We start from the raw sequence: 24,879 nt of genomic DNA, 5'->3' as shown, positions 1-24,879 counted from the left end.
ACTACCTTATAAATAAAACTACCTTCCATCTGTCAGAATGGCCCACATCAAAAACACAAAAAATAACAAGTGTTGACAAGGATGTGGAGGAAGAGGAGCTCTTGTGTCCTGCTGGTGGGAATGTAAACTGGTGCAGCCACTGTGGGAAACAGGATGGAAGTTCCTCAAAAGGTTAAAAATCAAACTAGCCTGCAATCCAGCAATTGCACTACTGGCTATTTACCCCCAAAATACAAAAATACTAATTCTGAGGGATAAATACACTCTTCTGTTTACTGCAGCATTAGTTACAATAGCCAAGATGTGGAAGCAGTCCAAGTGTCCAGTGATAGGCGAATGGCTAAAGAAGATGTGGTTATATATGCAACAGAATATTATTCAGTCATAAAAAGAATGAAATCTTGCCATTTGCAGCAACATGGGTGGGACTAGAGAGTATAATGCTCAGCGATATGAGTCAGTCAGAGAAAGACAAATACCATATGATCTCACTCATATGTGGAATTTAAGAAACAAAACAAACCAGCAAAGGAAAAAAAAAGAGAGAGAGAGAGACAGATACACAAACCAAGAAACAGCCTCTTAGCTCTAGAGAACAAACTGATGGTCCCCAGAGAGGAGGTGGATGGGGGGATGGGTGAGCTAGGTGACGGGGACGCAGGAGGGCACTTCATCCCCACGACACATAGGGAAGCATCCTGTATTGAACGGAATAGTTGAGTCACTACACTGTACACCTGAAACTAAATAACACTGTATGTTAACTATACTGGGATCAAAAATGAAAAACTTAGTAGATAAGGAAATCATATTTAAACATTTTAAAAAATTAAAAATTAAAAAAAAAACAACAACAATACGTCAACTCACTGGCAATGCCCTTGAATGGAGAAAGAAGACCACAAAAGGTGTTGCTACAAGAATATTCCCTGAAGTTCACTGACTTCTTCACATCCCCATTGTCTGTTCTTGCTCGGGGAAGGACTCTATGAAATTCTAAGTTCCTGCTTTGCTCACAGGCCCCTTCTAAGAACAGCAGCCCAAAAGACACTTGACTAACAGTTGCTATGATTCACACCAGGGATGCTGAGTGAAACCTGGTGTTTTTGGCCCCAGAGAGGAGTGCCCAAGTTAAACATTAAGTTAGCACACAGTCTGATGTGGAGGAGGCCATATCTCTAAAGTGGCTTGCATGAACCCTGCCAGGCCAGGAATTTCATTGTGGTTAATGACAAATAGACCACGATGTATTACTTTTCTCTCAAGAAGTAGTACTAATTCTAGTTGGGGAAAATCTGGGGACCCAAAGTGACTATATTTGTGAAGTTGTGTCCTTGCAACTAAGTCCCACTACCTAGAATCACAACACACTAGCACGAGAAGAGTAATAAAACATATATACAGATTACTGCTGACCAATCAGTTTTTAGTGATTAACCAATGTAAACATAATCGACCCAGATTTTATTATATAGACAAAAGTGTAGCAGTGGAAAGAATATGGGCTTTAGAATAAAAATCATGCTTATAGCCAGATACCTTGACTTTACCATTTAATAGGACATCAGATAATGTGAGACAATTTATGAGGACCCTTTATGAGTCTCAGTCTCCCTTCTCGAAAATGGGCATGATATTTTATACTTCACATTTTCTTATAAGGAAAGGAACTAGTACAAGGGTCTGTCACACAGACAGAACTCAAAAAATACTTGTTCCCTTTCCAATCCTCCCACTGATTCACTATTTTAACTTTTAGATCTATTTGTCCCCCAAAACCCAGTTAATAAACTTTCTCACTGCCAAATTAAAACAAAAACAAAAACAAACAAATAAACAAAACAGATAGAGTTAAAAGAAGAATCCTGAAGTAGACAAAAATGTTGGGAATTGAGGAAGGGAGATAAGAGACCTTGAAATGGTAACAATTATTGTTTTTTGAATATTAATATTGAACTTGTTCATTTTATAAGTAATACTTAAGATTGGGTGACACTTTCCAAGTCTAACAAAGGGAATTCAGAGATAGAAAAAAATAGTCTCTTATGTTCATTTCCATAAGAAACCAAGGAAATCAGAGCACTCAAGACACAACCAAAGAGTAGGACATCTTAAAAACTTTATTTCCCCCTCGACTGCATCAAACGTTTTATAACCTCACCTTTGGTGTCAGCTAAAAGTCCATGTTTTGTCTGAACAGGCCCATCTGATTCCCCCATTGTAAATCCAGCTCGTGCTCTCAGAACAGGGTTCTTCCTCCCGTAGGCCCTCACCTTCCATTTAATACCCTCTGCTACCTTCTTCCAAATTCCCTACAACAAATTTTAGCTCACACACAAGGAAAGCAAGCAGCGTTTCAAAATGGGCCAGAGGCAGCATTCTTAAAAATAACTCTGAGGAACAACACTCACTTATCCAATAAAAACAAGAGCAGAATTCAGAATAGTTATACTGTGGGATTTGTACATTTATCTGCTCTTTGAAAAGGTAAAATAAACATGAAACATTCCATAAAGCCCTAACCAAAAGTCACCTGCCATCACCACCACTCTCCTTTCCAATAAACACTTGCTGGCAGAAGCAGGAGAGAAACTGAAGTTTCTTGCCTCTTGAAGTGACAAGTACATTCTTTCCTCACTTGCTAAACTGCTTTTCTCCCTCTGGAGCTCCAGCTGTTCCCCAAACGCAGACATTGTGCCCTTCACTGAGGGAACTGAGCCTCATGGAGCCTCTGGCTCTGACCCTCAGCCAAAGCTGCATCTCCCTGAAATCTCTTGGGGACACTAACAGCCAAGACTTGGAAGACTGCGCCTGCTTAAATTGAGTTGGGTTCTTGGCAGGGAGAGAAAGGAGGGGAGATGAATGGGAAACACTGTGCGTCGGTGCAAGGACTCCGACAATGGCGTTTGGACAATGCCTGATGCTCTGGTGCTTCCAAGTGATGGCTGACGATTCTCATAGTGGTTTGCAGACTTTGGCTGTGGGCTTTGTTTTCACTGTGGTTCACAGCCTGGGATCCCCAAGTTCTGCTATGGAAAATAAAAAAACTTTACGAAATAAGTATAGCTATTATGACTACATTTTCTTTCAGTGATACGAATGAGAAGATCCATTGGACCATGGGAATCTTGAGGGGGCAGATTTTTAAACCCATTCATTTCTATAAATAAGCTCCACAAAGTACAATATGAATTAATTCTTCCTCAGAGATAATAAGGAGCGAATTGTTTATGTTTCTCTCGATTAATAATGTTCCACTCTTGGCCATAATATAATAGAGGTGGGAGAATTGGGATACAAAGGCACATTTGTTCTAATCCAAATTGCAGGAAATCAACAATCAGAAGAAAAGGCAAATACCTGCAATTTTTAGAAATTCTGGGTTTTTAAAAATGTTAAAGCTACCCTATGTCCAGAATACCCTAACTTGGTAGGTAACCAAGAATGAATTTTGTGTAACTCCACACATAGCTGTTAACCACTGTCTGCAGTGATTCTTGAAAGCACAACACACTAACCTGCATTACTCAAGAGCTTTCAGCCAAAGACTAATCAGCTAAATTAGTTAGAGCTCACATTTGGTGATGTATGAAAGGGATCTGAAAACATAGAGTCGATTTCTCACCCTTGTAACAGTATGACTTCTTAAGAGACAATGCTAGGAATTCTAGCTCTGTTAGTTCCACCATCCCAAGGACATTTCTGTCATCTTCATGGTCCAAGATGATCTTCACTGTAGCCACTGAGAAGTGGGAAAGGCGAATAAAGTTGGGAGTGGGGTGGGCAAGTCCACCACTTCTCTTCAAGAGCTTGACTCAGAATTGGCACATATCATTTTCACCTACATCCCCTTAACCATAATTTGGTCACATGATTATTGTCTGAAATATTTTGGGCATCCATGTGACAGTTAAATATCAAGAGCTCTATTCACTTAATACAGGAATCAGCAAACTCTACCCAAGGGCCAAATCTGGCCCACAGCCTGGATTTAAGTGACCTACAAGCTAAGAATGATTTTTCATTTTTAAGTGGTTGAAAAAAAATCAAAAGAAGAATAATACTTCATGATGTGAAACTTATGTGAAATTCAAATTTCAGTGTCCATAAATAAGCTTTTATTAGAACACAGCCCTACTCGTTCATTTAAGTATTGTCTACAGCTGCATTCATGCTACAAGGGCAGAGTTCAATAGTTGTGACAAAGACCACATGGCCCACAAGGTCTAAAATATTTACCGTCTTCCCTGTATTAGAAGAGCTTTCTGACCATCACTTTATAAGAAAGAAAAATAAAACAAAAATAGGAATTGATGGATAACTAGCTAACCTGGCCATAACAAAGTGGTGAAAATGGGATTGAGGAGGGTGGGTTTTAAAAGGGGGCTGTAAAAGAGCCCCATTTCCTTAAAAGTTCTTCAAATTGTTGAATTGGTTATCAATTTTTATTTTAAATATTATCCTAAAACTCCTAACTCCTACAATATCTTAGTTTCATGTATTGCTTAGTTTCTGTGGGTGAGGAGTTCAAAAGTCACTCATCTGGGTGGCACTGGCTCACAGCCTCTCATGAGGTTGTAGTTAGGACATTGGCTGATCAGTTTCATCTGATGACCCGACTGTGGCTGAAGGTGCTACTTGCAGATTGCTCACTCAAATGGCTGTTTGTGGGAAGCCTCAGTTCCTCACCACATGGGCTTCTAGCCTAGCTGCTAGCTTCTTCCACAGTGAATTATCTGAGGGCAAGAAAGATAGAAATAGAGAGAAAGAGAAAGAGAAAAAATAAGCAGGAAGTCATAGTGTCTTTTATATCTAGCCTTTGAAGTCTCACACTGTCACTTCCATTATATTCTTTTCATTGGAAGAGATTCACTAAGTCCACCCCAGCCCATACTCAGTGGACAAGGAATTATCTTCCATCAACTGAAGAGAAATATCAAAGAATTTGTAGTCATTTTAAAACCACCACAAGAATATCTGAGAGGAAGGAGTGAATAATCTGTCTTCAGATAAGGCTAGGGACATGAGGCTAGTGATTATGAAATATGTATGTTATTTGACTGGGAAAAAGGAATATTAAGGCTTATATTGAGATGGTTTTAGCTCTTTTGCTTATGCCAATCAACTGATAGTAGTTGCCTAGAGTACTATGTTGAGTAGTTGCCTAGAGTACATGTCGCCTAGAATACTCTGATCAAGTTCACATGTTTTCTATCAGTGGAGTAAAACTCAGAATTATAAGCAATGAGAATATGGAGAATGTGAGGCATGTTCAAGTCTCCAGAAAGCTTTTCAAATCATGGCTCTTACACAGCTTCCTCAGGGTATTTCTCTAGAATACTGGTATCCCATGAGATTCCTTACCTCTCTCCATCAATCCTTCCTTCCATCAACAAGAATTTACTGAACATGTTTGTGTTGCACATAGGTACTCTGGTTACCAGAGCTAAAAAAAAGGAACAAAATAAATGTCTCACCTTCCATAGTAAACTAGGTATTTCAGTCTTCTGTAAAAAGTTTTCATTTTTCTTCCCTTTTCCAAAAGTCGTATGTTTTATTTCTGATTACTATCTAATTGAACTAAATAGCCTAAATCAATACCATAGAATAGTAATTATTTTTCATGTTTCTGGTCCCTATATTGCAGGGTTTCCCAGAGTATGTGTCACAGAAGTATTTCCACTGGTCATTATTAATAGGCATTACTTGGATAGAAGAGTTTCATGGCACATAAGATTGGAAAATGACAGATTACACAAAGTTAAGCAGATAAGCAGATTCCTCTACTGAAGGCAACTTTAATAGATCCATGAATCACCAGGAAAAAGATGGTAACACTCTGTATTTCCAAAAGTTCCTTGAGTTTAAAATCCTGTGTGTTTGTTTCATTTTGTTTTTACAGAATGCTTATTCAGGTGGCCTGACAAATGCTGGAGATCTAAAGCCACGTTTCCTTATCTCCCTTTCAGCCACATCAGTTCCCTTACATTTCTCTAAGAACTTAGAGTTCAGTGAGGCACATAAATGTCCATCATTACAGTAATACACAAATCCTAATTGGAAAAGAAATAGTGACAATTATTCTCATAGAGTGATTCTTTAATATCTAAGTGTTTCAAAGCCATACAAGTGTTGGCAAGTGGAAAACACATAACTTAAAATGGAATGTTTGCACATATATGCATTTATGTAAAGATGTCCCTCTCTGTGTGGGGAGGGGGTGTGGGTGTGCATTTTGGAGCCAAATGGCTTTTTAAATTACCTGGAAATATATATTTATTAAGTGCACACAATGTGTCAGGAACTTACAAGCATTTAATACAATGATGAGCTAGACAGAATGCTTTACAATTGTCAAGTCAAGTCATTGATGTAAGTAATAGCTCAGAGTATTTGAGGACAAAAACCATTAAGCACATTATTGCCCATAATGAATAGTTTGTAAATAAAGTACAAGATACAAGAAGAGGCTGTATCAAGGGGTCTGCCTCATTTAGCTTTTGGGAGTATTGTATGTAACAGAAATCTGATGACAGTGGCTTAACCAAATAGCCTCGCATAATCTGCCTCACATAAAAAGAAGGACAGAGACAAGCAGCCCAGTGGCGCCATGGTGCCCTCAGTGCCCCAGGGTCCTTCTTCCTTGCACTCCTCATTCTCCTTATGCAGCCTAATCCCTCATCCTCCGGTTGGCTGTTACCTTCAACCTCACTATCTGCTTTCCAGGCAAGAACAAGGAAAGAAGAGTCAAGAAGTAGAATCTAGGAGATTTCATCAATTATTCATCAGCCAAAATGTCATGTCAGTACCCCAAATTGTGAGCAAGTCTGGGGAAGTATTTTAGCTGGGTCCATGGAACTCACTGAGAACAATTCCGTTTCTGTTAAACATGAAAAAAAGAATGAATGTTTGGTAAGTCCACTCACTGTATCCTTTTCAGACTCTTCCACAGTGTGTAAGGGTCAAAGAAGGAAGAAGCTAATAATAATGTTTTTAAAATAGATACACTCGTTTCCTTCTCAACCATCGCCATTTATCATCCTTCTAACCTCCAAATAACTTTACACTAGCAAGTTACTTTTGTCATAAACACAAACTTGCATGGAATTCTTACTACTTCCTTTGAATACCGATGAAATAAATGTGAAAATAATTTCCATTAGATGTTTGAAATTTTCAACTTTACTATGTTAAGAAATGGTGGCTTACTTCTGTTTTTCTTTGAACTGTTTTGGCCAGCAAAAATAATTGTTCACATTGGCAGAAGTAAAACATTTGCCAGCATGAAAAATCACTATTTAGAATAATATTTAGCATACCATAACATATATTTTCTTAGTTTAAAACCTTAATTTTTTATAGCTGTGGCCTCAATACTTCAGAATTTTAACTTTTTTTTAACTTTGCAGAATATAAAAGTGCATGTGTGAGCTTATAATGCCAAGAAAAGTTTTCTTAACATTATTGCATTTCTAGTTGGAATTCTGGCTTCATTTTGCAGAGACCATGCCGAATGCCTTCTTATCCAGAACACAGAAATACATTATTATAGTCACTAATCTCCCTACTAATGCCTTAAATTTCTCTTTAACTCTCTTTGACACCCAAACAGCACTTTTCATTCCTTTCTTTCTTTTTTAGAATACTAACCCCATGGTACCAAGTTTCTAATATTCATCTTCTACAAATGGCTGGTGGAGCAGGTACTAGGTAATTCTCATTTTTAATAAATTCTTACATCTAATGAACTCAAGATGGTTCCTAGAAAATGTATTCCCCCAAATGCAATGAATCAAAATACCATCTATGAAGAATATCATTCAATTTACCCAAAAAAGTACATGTTTCCCGGATGCCTGGGTGGCTCAGCTGGTTGGGCAGCTGCCTTCAGCTTGGGTCATGATCCTGGAGTCCCAGGATCAGGTCATATAGAGGGCTCCCTGCTCAGTGGGGAGTCTGCTTCTCCCTCTGACCATCTCTCCTCTCATACTCCCTCTCTCCCTCTCTCATTCTCACTCTCAAATAAATAAATAAAATCTTAAAAAAAAAAAAAAGTACATGTTTCCCAATATCCCACCATAGGAAAGTAGTTTAACATACATACTATGATGAACTGGTATCCTGACACATAAAATGATAACGATAAAGGCTATATATAAAATGCAGGAAAACATTTATAATTTAATATTAAGCAGGTTACAACTCAAGAAAAATGAAGGCATTAGACAAAAACTAGAGGGCAATGTGCAATGATGAAAATAATTATGGGGCACCTGGGTGGCTCAGTTAGTTAAACAACTAACTGCCTTCGGCTCCAGAATGTTCTGCGTCGGGCTCCCTGCTCAGCAGGGAGTCTGCTTCTCCCTCTGACCCTCCCCCTTCTCATGCTCTCTTTCTTTCATTCTCTCTCTCTCTCCCTCAAATAAATAAATTAATTAAATCTTTTTTTTTTAAAGAAAATAATTATGGTAGAATGTTTATAGTATATTTTTTCAAAGTTCCTTTATTTTTCCCATATAGTCTGATTATTCTTCAATGTCCATGTATTACCTTCATAATTATAAAAGGAGGGGTAAAACAACTTTTTTTGATGACAATATAATAGGAGAGTATTTGAAGACAATTTGAACATCCCCCTAAGTGCTCACTGCTGAGGACCTGGATGTCTTAGATGACTAAACAGTCTGCTTAGAAATAATCCCTCCTTTGTTTTTTTATCATTGTGGTTTATCTGTCAGATAATCCCATAGCCCTATGCACATTTGGCCACCCACAATGCAAGAATAACCTTTTTGCCTTTGGCTGGTAGCACACATGTATTCCTAATCCTTTCTTAAACCTCTAGGTGAACCTTGAGTTCTCACGGGACTCATTATTTCCTGCCGAGGGTCCTACTCCATAAAGGGCCATTCCCTCTGTGGAGCTCTTTCCTCATTGTTTCTCACAAACAGTTAAGTGTGAAACATGACCCCCATGGCTCACTGCCCCTCTGGTTACTTCTGTCTATCCTTTGGCCTGAGTTTTAAGGTAAGATTACCACCAAGTTTTTTCCAACCTTTTGTAGCAAGATTGAGAGGGAAGGGGTGAGTTTTACTGGACACTAGTGGAAGGTTCCTATAACTCCCACATACAGAGGGAATGTGGGAAAGCCAAAGCAAGCAGAGCAATTTAAAACCAGCTGGAATACAGCCGGGAAAGAAGTTAACACCCTAGGCTTTCCATGAACTTTTCTACCATGAGTCCAAAGCCAGAGGATCCTTCATGATCAGAAAATTATTGAAAACCCAGTTTCAAAACTCACTGGAAAAATGATATAAGAAATGCCTAACAGGGAAGGTTTTACTTAGATTACTTGATTAATTAATGACCACATTTCAGCAACTTAAGGTTACCTTGTGGATGTAAATGTATGAGTAATACCCAAAACCACAAACCCAGGAGCAATAAAAGGGCTTAGGTTGAAAGTTCTACTGTCCGAATTATCCTGATTTTCCTCTGGGCTACCAGGGAGATGGAAATAAAGAAACCAACAGGAAAATTCATAAATCTGTGACTCTGGAAGGACACAATCACATTCTATTGAGAAGGCACTTTCCCTGGGTCTAGTAGGAACTGTTTTCTATAAAGTGTTGGGATATGAGTCCAGAATAGAAAGGTTCTTTTCAACTTGTGTCTGGACTTGTCTACCTCCCCTGCTGGCTCACCCACACATTACCACCGCCTTTACCCCTGGTGAGCTCCATATGCCAAGCCACCTCTGGAAAGGAATTAGGCTTCTGATGGACCTGTCCAGCCTCCAAACAGTTCTCCAACCAGCAATGAATACCCAAAGTCTCAGTTGAACCCTCAATTTTTATTGACTCAGGATGGAAGAAAACAGAATATACAAACTTATCAACATTCTCTGGATATGAGTTAGCAATTTCTTTCCTCCAGAATTCTTTCTCCTTGCTATTTGTTGAATTGTGTCCCCCAAAATTCATATGTTGAAGGTCTAACTCCCAGTACCTTAGAATGTGACCATATTTGGAAATAGGGTTGTTGCAGGTGTAATTGGTTAAGATAAGATCATGCTGGATTAGGGTGGGCTGCTTATCCAGTAAGACTGGTGCCCTTATAAGAAGGGGAGGGGTGCCTGGGTGGCTCAGTCAATTAAGTGGCTGCCTTGAGCTTAGGTCATGATCTCAGGGTCCTGGGATCAAGACCCACATTGGGCTCCCTGCTCAGTAGGGAGCCTGCTTGTCCCCCTTCCTCTTCCTCTGCCCCTCCCATAGCTTGACTTCACTCTCTTTCTCTCTCAAATAAATAAAGAAAGAAATCTTTAAAAAAATAAAAAGGGGAAATTTGGAACCAACCCTCAGAGAAGGAAGAGGTGAAGACACATAGGGAGAACACAGCCATCTGATAATAGAGATTGGAGGGATTCCCCCAAAGCCAAGGAGTGCCAAGGATTGCTTACACACAGCAGAAGGTGGAAGAAGCAAGGAAGGACGCTCCACGACAGATCTGGGAGAGACACTCTCTCAGACTTGACACCTTCAGACTTCTCCAGAACTAGGACACCTTCAGACTTCTCCAGAACTATGAGACAATGAACTTCTGCTGTTGAAGCTACTCAGTTTATGGTACTTTGTTATAGTAGCTCTGGGAAATGAATACAGTGATCCATCACCAAAATCTGTTAATGATCAGCTGATTTATTAAAGAATTGGAACATTCTTACTTTGAGAAACATTTGTTACTCACTTGAGTCACTCACTTTCTCACTTTCTGGGAGGAATTCCAACAAGTAATTTACCTAAACTTCCCAAATAACTACTAACTACCTTTTATTTTATTTGGAGCCTTCTTATTTACAGAGCTAAAGTTCTACAAAAACCAGGATAAAATAACCCTAAATATTGGAAATTAAATGGTTAATTCCCCCCTCCACTCTGTTAGGCGTATCGAACCATCTAAATGTTCCAACAATAATGCAGAAAGTCTTATCATTCTTTAAATGAATAAGGGTCAGTTTAGTATCTCACCTAAGTGAAAAACAAAACTAGGATGAGAACTCATTCAATAACCAGTCATGTTCTTTCACCAAAACTGTACTGTCCTGCCTTATTCATTTACTATGTCTCCATTTTGGAAGCCTGGAAGTGATAAGTGAGCATAAAGGGAAACTGTAAGCCAGAATATACTAAGACAGTGAAGACGTAGTGGCTAGCTCTAGAAGCAGACCAGAAGTTCTAAATTAAACTGTTCTTTATCTTTGATAAATTAAGAATGAGAAGCAACTATCTTATAATAAGTTCTCCCTGCTGGTAGACATTATTACTCAAAATGTGGTAGGAATAACTAGAGGAAAATTTGGTGACCAAAAAAAATGGAGGGGTGTTGCTTTAAATCAGTGTTAAATTAAGGTATGTGCATTTTAAGGGAAAAAAGAGGCATTAGCCAAGAACCTAAAAGCAAAGAATAGCATCTGTCAGGAGATTAAAAAAAAAAAAAATGCAGGGACATGAGGGACACCACTGAAGCCCTGAAAACACCTGAGTGAGGCTGACTCAAGTTTCTCAGCTTGCCAAAAACACTAGGGGTCATAGAAGCCGTTCTTATCCCACAACAGCCTCCATTTAATAGTCATGGGTGAACCCATTACACACGATTACTGTGGCCTCATGATTCTTGTTTCCTTGTGAAAGTGTGTTTCCTGCTCTGAATCACCCTGTAATTTGCTCCACAGGGTTTCCCATCTGTTTAGATCAAGTGTGAAGAAGAACTGTCTGAATCACATACTTAATTTGGTAAAACGACAATCATATGGCAATGTAACAAGGTCATGCCACAAACTTTACATCCACATATGGAGGGGGAAACACAGCATCTTCTTATTTTTAAACTACTCTAATCTCCCATGCCAATTAAAGACAGCTCTTCCTGCTTAACTATTTCTTTCAGGTCAAATCTCTTTGGGGTAAATTATTCATTTTTGTAGCCAACCTTCTTTCCCTCTTTTTGCTCTCTAATATGTTATCTGTGGGTATGAGGGAAATCATGTGATTTAACATGTGATTTAACACATGATTTTAATCACGTGATAAATCGTGTGATTTATCAGAGGAAAGGGTGCTTACATGCCCCACCTGTAGGTCTTTATGCCTTTCCCTGGTATCTGGGTTTATGAAATAGTTGGGTATGGTTTGGCCTCTGGGAATTCTATGATGACATCTCCTGAAATGTGGCTCATCACTCCTACTCCTATAGACCATCATGCAGACACCCACTGCTGAAGTCAGTAGACACAGTCAGTAGACACAGTTCTCGAAAAGTCCCCACACATTGCTGCCTCCTTGTCCTAAGCCCGTGTCTCCAGTCCTCTCACTGCCCCCACACCATCCACAGTATGGAATCAGGCACAAGACCTCAGGGTCATTCCTCTAGACACCATCCTCCATCTGTATTTATTTCCTTCTCTCACCATGTTAAATGTGGCTCAGGCCAAAGGCAAGGTTTGGCATAAAAAATATTTTTTATATAAAAATAAATATAAAATATATATAAAATATAAAAAATATATGATATAAATAATATATATAAATATATTTTATTTATATATAAAATATATTTTTGTTTATATATAAGTATATAAGTTATATATAATATATATAATATAAAAATAAATACAAAATATATTTACAAATAAAAATCTGCACAAACAGCCGAGTCACTTTGATTCCCCCATACCTATCCAGATGGTTGTATAGCTTTCCCTCAGAACTCAAACCCAAAGGAAACAATCAAGCTTACAGACATTTCACCAACCTGCTGCCCTACTTTCTCATCTCTTCAAATATTTCATGCTTTCATCGGGCCTAACACAACCATGATTTCCTATTTTAACATTACTTATCTGTATCTTCAGAGATATGTGCAAAAAATTCTCTGGGAAAAACACCCAAGAATCTTCCAGCCCATAGGGCATAACAGCAATGAACATACCACTCCACACATCCATGGGAGAACGTTCAAGTATCCATTGTTACGTATGCTGACCTGCACTTTGTATGTGCAGTTCTAATGTTGACTGCTCTGATAGCTTTAATACAGCATCTCACTGTTGCTTTAACATCTCTGATGACAACATCTGAAGTTGCTCTTGATGACTCTGTAGCCATTCAGAGTTCCCTCTTTATATCGCCTTTTCATATCCTTAACCCGTTTTTTAATCAGGTTTGTTTTTTTGTGGTTACTTTTCTGTAAATATTTTTATTTATAGATTTAGAATTTTTAGTCTTCACAATGATGTCATCAGTTTATGCAGAAGTGCCTCTTACACAGTGTAAAACAGGGATCTAAATTTCTTCTTCCCGTGTGACGCTAAAATAGTCTGTTCTTTCATCTTTTTTTCATATGCCACTCTATCTGTCAGCTGTATAAATTCCCCTTATACACAGTTCAGTTTTAGAGTCTATATTCCATTTCACTGATCTATTTGTTCCATAACCAATAATTTTAAAAAATTTTTAAACCACATAATTGTCAAGTGTCTTAATATGCAATATAGTAAATACCCTTTCTTCTCTCTTCTTTTTCAAATGTAGCTTAGCTATTCATAGATTTTTATTTTCCCAAATTTTATAAAGAGTTTTTCAAGTTCTTCAAACAATATAAAAGGAATTTTGACTTGAACTGTAGCTTGTAGCTTTGTTTGAGGATAATTGACATTTGTACCACATTAAATCAGTCTGTCCATTTATTCAAAACTTCTTTTATGTTTTTAATGGAGGCTTAAATATTTCCCCACAAAGATATTGGCTTTTTAAAACTTTTTAAAAATTTTTAAAGATTTTATTTATTTATTTGACAGACAGAGATCACAAGGAGGCAGAGAAGGAGGAAGAGAGAGGGGGGGAGTCAGTCTCCCTGCTGAGCAGAGAGCCCAATGTGGGGCTCAATCCTAGGACCCCGGGATCATGACCTGAGCTGAAGGCAGAAGCTTTAACCCACTGAGCCACCCAGGTACCCCTTGGCTTTCTTTTTTAAGTTAGTTTCTAGATATTTATTCATTTGTGGTGATATTATAAATAGCATCATATTTCAATTATATTTTCTAGTTGATGATGACATAGGAAAATACTATTGATTTTTATAAAGAGGTTGTATACCTAAAACTTTCCTGAACTCTTTTCAGTTCTAATAGATTTATCTTAATTCTGTTGGAATTTCTATGCATCTGATCATTTCACCACCAAAATGACACTCTGTGACACTCACATTCAGTGCTATGCTGGCCGGCATGTCACAAGCATGGAGGAAACTGCATCGCCTCCCTCTTTCCTAAGCCCAGAAACTCAAAGACATTCACAACTGATAGTGAAACATCTTCAAAGTAATACAGAAAAGAGCCAGCAGGCACAATATGAAAAATTCTCTACAACTCTTTTTTTTTTTTAATTCTCTTGCTCAGCTTAAGTTTGATCTTTATTGTTTTCAGATTTTGAGTTATTTGAATTTTATATATTCTATTTCTGTAACTTTAGTGGTTACCTTTATAATTTCCACATGCATGATTTGACTTAAAATCTGAAAAAATTTCTCTCCCTTCTTCCTGGGTAATAAAAGGTCTGCAGAACTTTTCACTCTACTCACATTCCTCCTGTTCCACACATTATTGTTGTTAGCATTTTAACTCCACATATGTTCTGTCTTTAATCAGTACTGTCTTCATTGTTTTACAGAGTTAGTGATTAGTTAGGTACTGCCATGTTTACTAATTTCTTTCGATCACATTTCCTCTTGCTTCTCCTATTTTCCTTCTGTACATTCACAAGTCTTTACTCCCAAAGTGTGTTCTTTAAAACTTTTTTAAAGTTTATAGGTTTAATTGTTAATTTTTTTAAAGATTTTGATTTATTTGAGAGACAGAGCATAAGCCAGGAGAAAGGCAGAGAGAGAAGCAGGCTCCATGCTGAGCAGGGAGCTTGATTCAGGGCTCGATCCTAGGACCCTGAGATCTTGACCTGAGCTGAAGGCAGACGCCTAACCACTGAGCCACCCAGGCACCCCACCTAAAGTGTGTTCTTAAGTAATTTTTCCATGAGAATGTTTAACTGGTAAATTCTTTCAATATTACTTTTCAATGTCTTCATTTTACCTTTGCCCTTAAATCATAGTTGGGTATACTAGATTGACAACTATGTTTTCTTTATTTTTTTTACATTTCATTTATTTATTTATTTTTATTTATTTTCAGTATAACCGTATTCATTATTTTTGTACCACACCCAGTGAGGGCACGAATTGCATGGAGAACTATGTTTTCTTTAAAGATAGTTCCCTTCTTTCTTCATTCTTCTACTGTTGCTACTGAGAAGTTTGTTGCCAATCTAATCTAATTACTTACCCTTGTAGTTAATGTTTTTTCTTCTCTTGTTAGTATTTTAAGCTTTCTCTTTATTTTCTGTAGCTGGAGCACTGCAGTTTGATTCTGATGTGTAAAGTACAGACTTATTCATTTACTTATTTTGTCTTCCTTGGAGCTTATTTACCACAAAATTCAACTCTGAGATGATTATTAACCTGCTCTACAGAAGTCCAATTTAGACACAAATGTATTGGAAGTTAGCCTAATGGAAATTCTAGTCTGAAAATTTGTCCATTTAGATGTCATTAGCTTTCCCCAACACAAAATCATACAAATTGAGTTACACACTGTTGACACATCTTTGGCTTTTATCAACGTTCAACATTAGCCACATATATAATGTTTCTGTAGAGTCTACAAATCATAGTTGAAAACATTATGTTATAAAACTAAGATGTGAGCAGTTACACATTTCTCTACCTCCACCCCCAACGATTAATCATTCTCTCCTTCCATCCTGGCTCTGAGAAACAGAAGTATCTTTTTTCCCTTCCCAAGTCTCACCCACCCTTTCTTCCACTATCTCTTACAGTTGGCTCAGTGCTCATACCTTCACTCCAAGGCCATTGAAGTCTCTTTCGCTCTGCCCACTCCTTCCTTACAGGTAAAGAAAATTCAAGTTTCACACTTCCTAAAAAATAAAAAAAATTTCTTTATCCTTCCCCATCCCTCAAGATAATTATGTCTCTTTGCCATCCTCACAGCCGAACTTCTCAAATGAGGGAAAGCTGGTCTCTCCTATACCACCCCTCCCTGACAAGACATCAATTTCATCCCAGCTCTGCTGAGATCTGGCTGCTTCTCCCATCACTCATTGAAACCACTGTAGGCAAGATTACTATTGACTTCCTAATCTCCAAAACCAGAGGAGTCTTTTCAAGGCAAATCCTATTTGGGTGCTCTAAGGCTTTGGACTTTTTTTTTTTTTTAAGATTTTATTTATTTACTTATTTGAGAAAGAGAGAGAGTGGAGGGGGAGGGACAAAAGAAGAGGAAGTGAGAGAACCCCAAGCAACTGAGCCACCCAAGCACCCCCACTTTAGACATTTTTGCCTAATTTGTCATCGACTTTATCACTCTCTCAGAATTTTTCTCTGGCTTTTCAGATTCCCTAGATCACTTTTCATACTGTATTACTATTTCTCTACTTCCCTTTAAGTGAGGGAGATCTATGGCGGTATACCTGGTCCTCTTCTCAAACCACTTCCATGGCTTCAGCCTGTACTTATAAACTAAAGGCCTTGAATCACAATTCCAGACTTCAAGCTCTATTACAAAGCTGTCATCATCAAGACAGTATGGTACTGGCACAAAAACAGGCACAAACAGATCATTGGAAGAGAATAGAGAGCCCAGAAATAGACCCTCAATTCTATGGTCTTCAAATCTTGACAAAGCGGGAAAGAATGTGCAATGGATAAAAGATAGTCTCTTCAACAAGTGGTGTTGGGAAAATTGGACGGCACATGCAGAAGAATGAAAATGGACCATTTCCTTACACCACACACAAAATAGACTCAAAATAGATGAAAGACCTCAATGTGAGACAGGAATCCATCAAAATCCTGAGGAGAACACAGGCAGCAACCTCTTCGACCTCAACCACAGCAACTTCTTCCTAGAAACATTGCCAATGGCAAGGGAAGCAAGGGCAAAAATGAACTATTGAGACTTCATCAAGATCAAAAGCTTTTGCACAGCACAGGAAACAGTCAACAAAACCAAAATATAACTGACAGAATGGGAGAAGATATTCACAAATGACATATTAGATAAAGAGCTAGTATCCAAACTCTATAAAGAACTTATCAAACTCAACACCCAAAGAATAAATAATCTAGTCAAGAAATGGGCAGAAGACATAACAGACATTTCTCCAAAGAAGACAGCCAGATGGCCAACAGACACAAGAAAAATTGTTCAACAACACTTGGCATCAGGGAGATACCACCTCACACCTGTCAGAATGGCTAAAATCAACAAGTCAGGAAAGGACAGATGTTGGCAGGGATGTGGAGAAAATGGAACCTCCTACACTGTTGACAGCAATGCAAGCTGGTGCAGCCACTCTGGAAAACAGTATGGAAGTTCCTCAAAAGGTTGAAAATAGAGCTACCTCATGACCCAGCAATTGCACTACTGGGTATTTACCCTAAAGATACAAACGTAGTGATCCAAAGGGGCATGTGAACCACAATCTTTATAGCGGCAATGTCCACAATAACCAAACTATGGAAAGAACCTAGATGTCCATCAACAGATGAATGGATAAAGAAGATGTGGTGTATATATACAATGGAATACTATGCAGCCATCAAAAGAAACAAAATTTTGCCATTTGCAATGACATGGATAGAACTAGAGGGTAGTATGCTGAGCAAAATAAGTCAATCAGAGAAAGATAATTATCATATGATCTCTCTAATATGAGGGAATTTGAGAGGCAGGGCGGCGTCTTATGGGAGTTAGGGAAGGAAAAACTGAAACGAGATGGGATCGGGAGGGAGACAAACCATGAGACTCTTAATCTTGTGAAACAAACTGAGGGTCGCTGGTGGGTAGGGGGGCAGGGAGAGGGTGGCTGGGTTATGGACATTGGGGAGGGTATGTGCTGTGGTGAGTGCTGTGAATTGTGTAAGCCTGATGAATCACACACCTATGGCCCTGGGGCAAATAATACAGTATACGTTAATAAAAAAAACAAAAGAAAAAATATTGAAGGCTTTGAAATATCTGTCTATAATCCTTGTCTCTCTTGAGTATCATACCTAATTTCCAACAGCTTCCTTAACATTTTCACTTGGATGCCCAACAATACATTAAATGCACTGTGTCAAAATAGAAGTCCTTTTCTTTTTCTTTCAAACTTTCTCCTATATTCCCTATTTAAGTGTCATTGTCATTCACTGCCCAAATTTAAAACAGTCTTTAATCCAGTATTGTCCAATAGAACTTGATGGAAGTGTTCTATGTCTGTGCTGTCCAATATGGTGTCCAAGATACTCATGATTATAGAGCATTTGAAATGTGGCTAGTATGGCTGAGGAAATGAATTTTTGCTCCATTTAGAGTTAGTTTAAATAGCCACATATGGCTATCCTACTGGAAAGCACAGCTCCAGTTCTTCCTCTCACCTAAATTATTTTTGTCATCAGTTCTTAGAGTTTCTATCTCCTAAATTTTTCTTGAAAACATCTTTCTCAAAGCAATTCTGCTTTCCTATCTTCACTGTTACCATTTGAAAACACCAATATCTTTATGTCCTTTCTCCATCTGAAATGTTTTCATTAACCTCACATTTTATATTTTACATAAGATGATATCTGCACTTCTAGCCATAGCCTACGAAGCTTTCTGTGATTTGATTTACCTTCCCTCTGGCCACTCTCACCACCACCACTCTCCCAGCATCCTCTATAATAAGCAAACTCAACTCTTTACTCTTTTCCTATGTGCCCTCCAAGCTCTTGCACACTCTGTACTTCTGCTTGTATATATCTTCTCTCTCTCTGTTCCATGAATTTCTACTCAAACTAAGGAGACCAGATCAAATGTCACCTCCTCAGTAACACTGTTCTTGACCATCCATGGACGTATAGCTACCACTTTCAATTAATGTTAATAACTATCATAGCAATTAATACTTTTTCTTTTTTTTTTAAGGATTTTATTCATTTATTTGACAGAGAGAGAGAGAGAGAGAGAGAGAGAGAGAAGGAACACAAGCAAGAGGAGTGGGAGAGGAAGCAGCAGCCTCCCACTGAGCAAAGAGCCCGATGTGGGGCTCGATCCCAAGACTCTGGGATCATGACCTGAGCTGAAGGCCAACGCTTAACGACTGAGGCACCCAGGTGTCCCAATTAGTACTTTTTCAACATTCACTGGTACATCTGTTTCATTCTACTCCAAAGCAAGGACAGTGTCCTGTAGAACATTTTGACTCCTGCATGTAAATGAAAGAATGATCATAAAATTCCAAACAATTTATTCTATAATTAAAGGCCAGAAATATATCACCTGAAAAATTTGAGTGCTTTCTTTTTTTAAATATCTAAAATTATAAGCCTATATATTTTTTCTAATTGTCTCTATAAGCCATTGATTCTTATATATGTGAAAACAGAGCTTTCTTTATTTTCCATAGCTGAATTTAGGCCATCATATCACACCTCTAGATATAGCACTTACTATCACACTAAGCCCCAACCTTCCCATCTGGAAAAATGGGAGACAGTGGGAATAAAGGAAAGGAAAGGTCGGGAGGAAACATGCAGTAAACCCTCACGTGGAGGTGCACTTTCCCAGGCTTCCTCGAGTGCTCCCAGGAATACACAGATGCCAATGATTTGGAGTTAAGATTTCACTAGATCTGAGAAGCATCTCACTCTGGAATTCCCTCTGTAAAGAAAAGCAAGTTGTAGATTAATTCCAGACAACCCTGGGTGTTACCAGGATCAGAGCTTGGTACAAGTCATGGTTGAAAACTAACCCAACTGGTGCCTGACTACATTTTTAGGTGGATGGTTCTGATTCTGAGTTTGGTCTAGAGACCATAATTATAAATTCATTCCTCTGCAATAACAGTCCATAACTGAGAGGGTTTTCCTGAGGATTCAACAAGATCTTAAGGTGATAATCCTTTTGAAGTGTCTCACCCATAATAAGGGTTCAATATAGGATAGGTATGATTATTACTTATAGGATTCAATAATTTGGCAACATCTGAAACTATTATAATTTTGGGGGCCAAATCATAAATTTCTTGTAGTCATGTGCTGAGAAGTCAGATTGGAATGTTATTAATGGCTGATATATGTATTATGCACAGCATTTACCAAGTGTCTATTTTTTTATTTGATTATCTGTTTGATGTCTATCTCCTCCACTAGAGTGTAATCTCCATGAAAGCAGAGGCCTTGTCAATTTTTGGATTCCTAGCACTTAAAGAGCTTGGCACATGTGAAGCACTTAATAAATATTGCTGAAATAATTTGCTCACTTATTTGAAAAACATTCTAGGTACTGTGGTAGAAACCACGGATACAAAGATGTTTCAAAGTAAGTCTTCGGCCATCAGTGAACTCCGGTCTAGTTGATAAGTCAAACCAATGATGACAATAGAGCAAAGTAAGCATTATAGGAACAGCATCAAGTGCTGCAGGAAAATACCAGAAAAATATAAGCTAAATAGTGACGAGTGTAGGGAAAATTAGGAGGAGATTTCCAGAGTTGATAATAAAGATGATCTCAAAATAGGCAAGGAAAAAAGAAAGCAGTAAGGGGACAGCAAGAAACACAGAAATGAGAAAGTTAGAGGAATGGCAAGTTTTTCTGTTTAATTAGAGAAGTACCTCCAAGATAAAGAATGGTAAGAAACAAGGTAGGGAGAAATCAGAACATGTTTCGTGAAGCGTGTTCAGGATTTCGAATCTCATTATGAAGGCAATCTGGAGACACTGCAGGATCAACAGAGAAAGATGATGACCTGAGAAACGAGCGGGGCGGACTAGATCTCTAAGGTGTCTCCCAGTTTTAGCAGTCTCTGATTCAGAAATGTTGAAAGCTGAATTTAATACTCAAATACAGTAACCCTATGTATCAGCTGAGCTAAACTACTGTAACAAACAGGTGCAAAGTATAATGTCAGGAGAGGGTCATTACACACTCAGGGAGCAGCCCAAGGCAGGAAATTCTCTTGCCTTTGGAGGAAAGAAACGGTCTGTCTGTCTGCTCCTCACGCATACATTCTAGGCTAATACACCTCTACCATGTTCAACACATGACTTCTAAGATCACTGTGGTCTTCAGGTCACCATTTCACCCTTTTTGAATGGGTTATGCTGTGAAAAACACCCTGGAGGAGGCTTTATGGGTCAGATCTGGAAGTGGCACAGATCACTTCCATTTACTAGGACCCACTGGCTAGAACCAAATCACACGGCCACATCTGATCGCAGAGAAGGCTGGGCATTGTCATTTAGCTGTTTGCTAAGGCAGTTTCCACCACACTAGTTTAGTTTGGGACTTACAGTATATTTGTGTTCTCTTTCATCCAGACAGTTTTGTATTTTATTTTCCATTTTAATTATCTGTATTTCATTATGTCTCAAATTTATTTTAAATGAATGTAGAGTACAAATGATAAATAAAACAATAATCATAAATTTGGTTAATGTTGACAAAAGTGTATAGTATTTTGCAGTTCACAGTGGGCTTTCACACTCTTTTGTTGGTTTGTTTGTTTTTAAAGCAACCCTTGGTGGTTTGTTTGTTTTTAAAGCAACCCTTGGATGCAACAGAATCTGTTGTTACTACCATTTTTAAAATACATGACTCAGGGAGGTAAATGACTTATCTTAGATTGCCCAATTACACTCATCCTAACAGACTTTTAATGTGGAAAATATTTACTTCCTTGAAATCCATGTAAAAGTATTTTTAAAATCTTTTTTAAGAACTATTTTTCTTGATTCAAAAATTAAAAAATCTAGAGCTCTTGTTGAGGTCCATTTTTAAACACTTGGATTCATAGAACTCAGCAAAGTTCACCTCAACCACAAATACAGAGTACACACAGAAACACAACCACTGAGAATGATACTGTAAACAGACTCCATCTGAGCTAGTATCTTCCTGCTCAGGGGGAAAAAAAAATCTGCAAAAGAGGCAGGGAGAAAGGCACTTGAAGCCTAGATTCTGGCACTCCATTTGTTAAAGGAGTTCAGATGGTGTGTTAGTTTCCTAGGGCTGCTGTAACAAAGTATCTCAAAATGAATAGCTCAAATACCAGAAATATATTGTCTCACAATCCTGGAGGCCAGAAGTTTGAGATCAAGGTGTCATGAAGGCCATGCTCCCTCTGAAGGTGCAAGAAAAGGATCTGTTCTGGGCCTCTTTCCTCTCTTCTGAGAGCTTTCTGGGTTGTGGCAGCGTAATTCCGATCTTCACAGAACTGTGAGATAATACATTTCTCCTTTGCTTACCTTTGGCTTGGATTTAGTCAAGGAGACAAAGGCCTACATGTTAGGGAGTGAACAGCCTGCAAGGGAACGAAGAGAGCTTTCCTAGGCCTGAAGAGCTGGAAAACACAGCCGTAGAAAGAAGCCAACAAAAAATTCCAAATGCTCAGGCCACGTAAGGTTTGCCCTCCAGAACATTTTTACCAGCATTTGGCATGCTGCCCCCCCCCAATCCTCCCCTGGAAATTGAACAATGTGTCAGCCCCCCACATCTATGTATGTTTCCCACTTGTCTCCACTGAGCAACATTCTTCCCATGAGGTCATGTTCAAGGGCCTATTCTTATTCCAAATGACTTTTCAATCCTTTTGGCCCGGATGCTTTTGTGTATTTCAACCATGAACCCATAAAAACCAAACCAAACCCAAGGTATGGTACAGAGACCTCAGCTGTTCTACAGAAAAATGCTGTTGCAGTTCTTTCTCAGTCCAACCCAACTTTTCCACCCAACCCTTCTCTAGCACCCCAGAGGAAAAAGGAGGAGAGGAGAGAAAGTAAAATGTTTTCACTGTTCACCAGTGCACTGGGAAGGTATTGCTTCCTTGAAAACCCAAGCCCTGGTACCTGGCACCGTGAACCCTCTGCTACTTCGCTTTTCTGACTGCAAGGTCACACTTGCCAAGCCAATATCTGTGGATTGCCTGGCTTTACAGTTAGAGGAGGTGGAGAGTATGTGTTTAGAAAAATCTTCAGAGAAGAACATCATCTTCAGAGAGAACATCTGATAGGATTTGCCCCTCAAACTCCCACACACCTTTCTCTTCCTTACTACTCCAGGGCTCTTGCCCCTAAAATTAGCTTAAGAGATGGAATCACTTCTAGTTCAGATGGAGGCTAGTTTGGAAGCTTTAGGGATTGAATTGTGACAACTTCGTAACAATCTGCTTTTTTCTGCAAATTGCTGAGGCAATGACGTTCCTTGGCTAATTCAAAAATCAGGTGATGCCCAAATAAACTGCAGCACATTCTTGTCTAGGGTTCTCGTCCAAGAGCCAAAGCAAGGTGCTGCCAGAAACTTCAGGTCAAGTCTCCTGCTTAAATTCAGTCCCACCATGAGATTGGCATTGCAGGGCTGTTTCTTCTAGAAGATGTTGAGAGGTGGGACAAAAGTTTGGAGGTTTATAGGGTAAAAGGCAGAGGAAGAAGATAAGAAGAGAGGGTAGCTGTTACTGGATGTGCTGCTTCTATCACTGTCATAACAAAGACAAAACTGGGCAGCAGTTTTATAGGGTATCACACCCAGATGTGAACAGACTGTGTTCAGTATTAACATATAAGAGGATCGTCTCTGTGATCTTTATTTCAACTCTCCCCCTATTTCTTCCCATTACGTTAAATGGTATCACTGGCTTCCACCTCCAGTCTATCTTAAGTCCTGTCAATAAGAGCTACTAAGTAACTCTCTCAGACACATCTGTTTTCCTTCATAACCATTGCCATCAGCATAGCTCCAGCCATCAGCATCTTCTTTCACTTGGATTAATGACAATGGTCCCTTCTTACTCCTTCCCTTCCCTACTCCCACACTTTTGTTTCTTTATAATCTATTTTATAATCAAGAAGTTCTCAAATGCAAACATAAATATATCACTTGACTGCTTAAAAACCATACACAAAAATAGACTCAAAATGGATGAAAGACCTCAATGTGAGACAGAAATCCATTAAAATCCTAGCGGAGTACACAGGCAGCAACCTCTCTGACCTCAGCTGCAGCAACTCCTTGCTAGACAATTCTCCAAAGGCAAGGGAAACAAAAGCAAAAATGAACTATTGGGACTCCATCAAGATTAAAACCTTCTGCACAGCAAAGGAAAGAGTTGACAAAACCAAAGGACAGCCAACTGAATGGGAGAAGATATTTGTAAATGACATATTAAAGATCTAGTCTCCAAAATCTTTAAGAAATTCTATCTAACTCAAGACACAAAGAATAAATAATCCAATCAAGAAATGGGCAGAAGACATGAACTGAGATTTCTCCAAAGAAGACATACAAATGGCCAACAGACACATGAAAAAGTGTTCAACATCACTGGGCATCAGGGAAATACAAATCAAAACCACAATGAGATACTACCTCATACCAGTCAGAATGGCTAAAATTAACAAGTCAGGAAACGACAGATGTCAGTGAGGATGCAGAGAAAGGGAAATCTACCTATACTTTTGGGAACGCAAGCTGGTACAGCCACTCCGGAGGTTCCTCTAAAAGTTGAGAATAGAGCTACCCTATGACCCAGCAATTACACTACTAGGTATTCACCCTAAAGAAACATATATAGTGAAAAGAAGGGGGCACCTGCACCCTAATATTCATAGATTCAATGTCCAGAATAGCCAAACTATGAAAAGAGCCCATATGACCATCAACAGACGGATGGATCAAGAAGATGGATCAAGGTGTATATATACTATGGAATATTGCACACCTATCAAAAAATGAAA

At 38.6% G+C, this 24,879-nt stretch overlaps 1 long non-coding RNA gene across 1 annotated transcript in view; it reads right to left on the bottom strand.

The window, feature by feature from the left end:
* Positions 1-2,101: 2,101 nt before the first annotated feature.
* Positions 2,102-24,879, bottom strand: part of LOC309863218 — a 48,899-nt gene continuing 26,121 nt past the window's right edge. Inside the window, exons 3-5 of the long non-coding RNA XR_014310932.1 lie at positions 15,963-16,043; positions 5,365-5,446; positions 2,102-4,736 (exon numbers count right to left, since the gene is read on the bottom strand). This is a non-coding gene — a long non-coding RNA (uncharacterized lncRNA). The remainder of the gene's footprint in view (positions 4,737-5,364; positions 5,447-15,962; positions 16,044-24,879) is intronic.

The sequence above is a fragment of the Mustela nivalis genome (assembly GCF_964662115.1).
Source record: "Mustela nivalis genome assembly, chromosome: 4".
In the NCBI taxonomy this organism is placed as follows: domain Eukaryota; kingdom Metazoa; phylum Chordata; class Mammalia; order Carnivora; family Mustelidae; genus Mustela; species Mustela nivalis.
The sequence above is the reverse complement of the archived record's forward strand: the minus strand, read 5'-3'. Positions and strand labels throughout refer to the sequence as shown.